Source organism: Dicentrarchus labrax, unplaced genomic scaffold (assembly GCF_905237075.1).
Source record: "Dicentrarchus labrax unplaced genomic scaffold, dlabrax2021, whole genome shotgun sequence".
In the NCBI taxonomy this organism is placed as follows: Eukaryota; Metazoa; Chordata; class Actinopteri; family Moronidae; genus Dicentrarchus; species Dicentrarchus labrax.
The window spans coordinates 13672653-13678652 of record NW_026136701.1 but is presented as its reverse complement, the minus strand read 5'-3'; positions in this window follow the sequence as shown (position 1 = coordinate 13678652).

The following is a 6000-nucleotide window of genomic DNA, read 5'->3' as shown; positions in this document are numbered from 1 at the left end:
TTTGGTGTATTTTGTTTCTCTTTTTGTTATGTGTGGTGATTATGTGATGTTACTTGAGAAGTTTATGGCGAACCGGTCACATCCATGTACAACATCTTTGCATAAACAAAGCCTTCATTCAATTTGCTTTCAATTTTTGAGTCAAGTTTTATATAAATGTCGAGCTGTGATTACTCTCCCTTTTTACTCCTCTAAAATAATGAAGTATCAAGAGCCGACTGACTCCATGTCATAAACTTTTCAAAGTATATTCACTTCTAATTGGCCATTAAAAACCGAAGTGTGGCCAGCAGCAGTTAAGAGTGAACAGTAAAAGGTGCCGTCATAAAGGTCTGCCAGAGCAACTTGGCTCTGAGATCTCTAATTTGTGCTCACATGCGGAGACACCGCAGACCTGCACTGACATGAAAACACATCTGATGACTTGTAGTACAACATATTGGCTAAACATTCATTCCACATAAAAAAAATTAATCACCTTCAAAGAGGTTGTTAGAGAGAATGATCTGTTGGCAAGAAACCCATTTAAAGTCAATTAGACCGAAATTCAGAAAAAGCGGATTTCTAATTTACGAATAATGTTTTGAATGTCTCCAATTTATAGAAACAGTTCAACTTTTTGGGAAATATACAGCTATTTTACTGAGAGAGATCAGTACCGCTCATAAAAGTCTGTCAAATATTAAGCCACCACCAGCAGCCGGTTAGCGTAGCCCAGCATAATAGAAGAAGCAGGGAGCTACAGCTCTGTGCAAAGGTTAGAAAATCCACCCACCTTAGGCCCACTAACATGATTTCTCTCGCGTTCAGTCCAATGCAAAAATCATATTTTATGCGGGATGATGTGCCAAACTACTTCTTAAGTCTTGTTACTGTGAGGTTTCCAGGTAACCAGTGGGGACTGCAGGAGGTTGCTTCACCTGGCTGCAAGATAACATGCATTTGTGAGTCTGGACAGAGCTAGGTTAGCTGTTTCCACTCTTTCTTCTCAGCCAACTAGGAGCTGGCAGTAGCTTTATATTTACCATACAGACGTGAGAGTGCTGATCTTCTCATCTAACTCTTGCCAAGAAAGCAAATAAGTAGGTTATATTTTCCCAAAATGTCTAACTATTGCTTCAAGTCCATATACTTGATTGATTAATCCAGTAAACATATACATCCACAATAGAAGTAAATAAAAGTTAGTAAAAGTAAAATACATAGTGTTATCAGTTTGCTTAACAATAAACAATTAAACAGCTATGATAAAGCGGTACCTTTAGATAATGCTCCAACAAGGGCATTTGAGAAGTAGATAAAAGATGAATATTATTACATTATTATTGTGGTTCCTATAGTCTCTAAAAGTAGAACAGGAGCCAGAGCCTTCAGTTACCAAGCTCCTCTCCTGTGGAACCAGCTTCCAGTTGTGGTTCGGGAGGCAGACACCCTCTCCACATTCAAGAGTAGGCTTAAGACATTCCTCTTTGATAAAGCTTATAGTTAGGGCTGGATCAGGTGAGTCCTGAACCATCCCTTAGTTATGCTGCTATAGGCCTAGACTATCGGGGGATTTCCCATGGTGCACTGAGATCCTCTCTTCCTCTCTCTTCCTGCACTCATTCATGTCCCATTAATGCATGTTACTAACTTCACTTCTTCCCCGGAGTTCTTGTGCTTTCTCGTATCGCAGGTTCTTATCGATCCTGGTGGATCCTCCTGCCATGGTCTTGCTAGATTGCCATTACCAATACTGTTGTTACTGTGCACCTGTCTGTCTGTTTGTCTCTCTCTCTGTCTCTCTCTCTCTCTCTCTCTCTCTCTCTCTCTCTCTCTCTCTCACCCCAACTGGTCGAGACAGACAACCACCCACCTAGAGCCGAAGGATCTGTCCGAGGTTTCTGCCTTTTAACAGGCATTTTTTCCTTGCCCTTGTCACCAAGTGCTTGCTCATGGTGGTACTGTTGGGTCTCTGTAAATAATGTTATAAAGAGTTCAGTCTAGACCTGCTCTATTTGAAAAGTGTCTTGAGATAACTTCTGTTATGAATTGGCGCTATACAAATAAAGCTGAATTGAATTGAATTGAATTATAGAATAATTCTCATCTCCTTAGCTAAAAAAACTGACTACTAATTAAGGCTTGTTAGTTTTCTGAATAGTCTGACGTTAATGAAAATAGCATTGAAGGTTATACTGAACTACAAACAGCTAGTTTGAGCACCTTGCAGAAAAATATGCAGTTACACACACATGCAATATAGCAGCTACAGATTTTATCGCAATAACACAAACCCACAAACCCCCAATTCAGCAATTTTAAAATTCATTGTTTAATTACTGCATGTTCTAATTATCCATTAATTATCTGTTCAATTGTCTGGTCAGCAGAAACAACTTGGTAAATAATGAGCCTGCATGAAGTTTGTGAATATATTAGAGTCAGACAAATAAATGAGCAACACCGGATTAACAGTGTGGTAAAGGTCAGAGAGATAAGCTCATGTTCAGTCTTTATCAAAACAAAATTAACTGCTGTGTCAAGAAAACAATTCTCACTGTTAGACAAGGTTCTCTTCCTGTTTACACTATTTATACTTGAACTATGGATTCCTGGGTTTGAGTGAAGCTTTTATTGAATAGAAAAGTACTGCTTCAGTATCTTACAGCAGTTTGTCCCCGATTTACCAGAATTATCAACAGAGGGTGATTTTTTTCCTAATTTCCTGCAATTTTATATAACTTTTTAATAATTTACTCAATGTTCTGCTCACTACAAGTGCATGGTGTCTTTTAACCTATGTAAGAGCTCCGTGGGGAGCAGTGGTTTGAATTAAAAACTGGTCAAATTGATCAGGATGTGTTGCACAATTGAAGTCTGATTAATTAAACAGACTACAAACCCTGCTGTGTTGACGCCACTGCCACAGTCTGCTGGGTTCATACGGTGCATCAAAGGCTGTCTTTGTAGTTCTTACATGAAAGATATCTCACACTTTCGTCTGTGGATAAAAAAGCTCAACTTTTTCCATGGTAGATACGGTAAGATTATTGTCTTTTATTGCAACCAGCAGATGGGGTAACTGAACTTGCTATAACCTGAGCTCCAACTCTAAGTTTTTAATGTTGATCCAGAAATCTTAGTGTTTCATTTGTGACCCAGAACAGCTGACGGTATCTACATCACAACAGTTTAGGTTATTTCTGTTCAGTTTCTGTTGTGACAGCATGCAACCTGCTGTAGTAATATTCCACTGTACAGCTGCCAGTAGTCAGATCTCAGACAGCTGAAAGGACACAATTTCAAAACAAAACCACAGACCACACAGTCAGCTTAACCTGGTTCTCCTCTCATCTCGAAACAAATTAGGAGAAGTTGGTTTTCATTAATGACATCATATTAGAATCATAATATGACTGTATTATTGACTATTACAGGGTTACTCTAGCAGTTATTAATGATCAGATCAAAGTTTGCTGTGTAGCACCCCACCACCCTGTGCTATATAAGCGCTCAGACCTTTTGGTTTGGGGTTATAATGGGATTGGCATTTTTACTGTGGTATCAAATCGGTATCAAGAATTGAATTTCACTGGTACTGATAGTGGTAGTGGTAGTGACATCCCTAGACTGAGGTTCATATCAAAAATATGAGCTGTACAGACACTGCGCTGATGTGTTTGCCTGCAGGGCTTTAAAATCAGATTGCCTTACAGTACTTGTACAGCCGCAGTAATGAAGTCACTTAAATATTGTACAGTAAGATGTACAACAACTGTTGTCTAAAAGCAAGTAAATTATACATTTCAGTTTAATAATGCAAACATTAGAAAGAAAAAGGGCTGTTGGCTGAGTCTGGCACAGTTTTGTTTGTTAGGTAAAGAGCCGGACTGTTGCAGCCTGTGTCTGGACTCCAGAGCAAGCTGGAGCTCCGGCTACTATACTATGATGTCCATCCCATCAGAGTCCCAAACATAAGATGATCTGTTGACTCAAGTAAGTCAGCTCTGTAACTCTGCTAAATCCCAGTGTCTCTTTTCAGTGCTTCAAGGATTTTTTTTTGGTGCATTCGAGTTAAGTCCACCGGGGCTTATAGTGGTTTCTCTGCAGAATCGCCTCAGCAAAAGTCCTCAAGGGCTCTGATGCGAACTTTCAGGAATAATTTCAGTGAGTCTGCAAAGCTGCAAAATGTACACACTGAATATTCCCTAATTGCAGCATTTCTCTATGAGCAAATTAGGCACAAAAAGTTATTCTATTTTTTTATTGTGACTTAAGTACATCCAAAACTATAAACTCCTGAACAATAATTAGTCTATCTATTTCCACTTTAAGGCTCAAGCCATCCAGACAAGTACAAAGGCTAAATAAAACATTCAAATCAAGACATATAATAATAATTATAATATAAATTAATTATTCATGTTTCCCACCTGCTTACATGGTAATGAAAAGCTCAAGAATGCTGCACAAATGTCAGAAAATTAGATTTGTGTACAGCAAAACACAGTTGAACAGTATAAATGTTGAATACTGCATGGTCAAGGGAATAAGGAGGCATCAGTTTCTCTTTGTGAGACATCCTCTTCTGCCACTCTCCCCTCTCTCTAATCCTCTACCCTTTCTCCTCCTCTCCTCGCCCCATCCATCCAGTAATGCCTCCACCCTCTCTCTGCAGGTTTGAGCACAGAGCTGGTGACAGGATGAAGCTGATGAAAAGCGGCGTTGTGAGGTATCCCCAGTCTCCCATGCGCTCGTACAGTCTCTTTACATCTCACTGAACCCGGAAAGTTAACAGGCCCTGGCAGGCATCTGAATAAGAGGGAGGTGCAACCCAGATCTCCCAGTTAGAGCCTCTCTGTGATAGCGTTGTAAACACCAGGGCTTAATTGGGATACTGGCCGGTGAACAGCTTGATTTTCATCAGCCGTTTATTGATGCTCAAAGCTCCATGAGTTGGAGTGGGGGAGCCTGCACAGGGCCTTATAAATCACAGAGGCATCGAGATTTGACTGTTCATGACCGCAGCGGAGTTGAAGATAAGGTAAGAGTGATAGTTAGAGTGTCACCTTTTACAACGTAACCTGTTTTTTTGTTTGTTCTAATCAGAGTATCACAAGCTAAAATGATGAAAACGCCTGTTATTGGAATCATCTATCTAACCATTCATTAAAGTTTCCAGCACTCTTGAACACCAGTAATTAATGCATGAATGGAGGCTCTGAAGCCTGAATAATGAGACTGTTTATCCTTTTTTTTGTACTAATACTGACTGACCAATTATGCCCTGCACTAACATATATTATATTACACATTTTAGATTTAATCCACCTCTAAGTCTTTCCTTTCTGCAGCTGCTCAGGCTTTATCCACAAACCGAACCGATACAGAATTCATTAAATGCATCGCGCTCATGCTTTTACCTCTTGAATGGGTTGGCCTGTGAATGTAGACATGAGTTGACGTGGTTAAGACAGTGAGGTTGTGAGTAGACTGACAGGTGGACTCCAGGGGAAGAAATAACCAAGAGTGCACCAATGATGAAGAGATGAACTGGATATACTGTTTATTGTTATTAACTAAGCCACACTTCTAATGCCCTCTCATCTGTGTACATTTGTTATTTTTGATAAATAATCGGTTCCCAACCTTTTTGTCCAGCATACCCCCATGCCCCTTTGATCTGTGTACTCTCTGGTTCACTGATTTACATGATGTCAAATTCTCTGCTCTTTTCATTTTATAGCCATCGTGTGCGTTTGGCTCAACTGTGTTCATATTCTGGGCTATTTTTGTCTCAAATTTGTTTTTCCTGCTTTGCAATGTTCTACTTATGATTTAAGGCCAAATAGAAAATGGAGTTTGATCTTTGCAGTGTGCCAGCAGAGCTCCTTAATGCCCCCTCCCTGCATCAGCTGAACTACACAAAGTCCTCAGGAGCCATTCAGATATGAGTGCTGACACACATACAGTATGAAAGTGTCTCTCAAGGCTGCACTGACCTGAGGGACAAGCTCA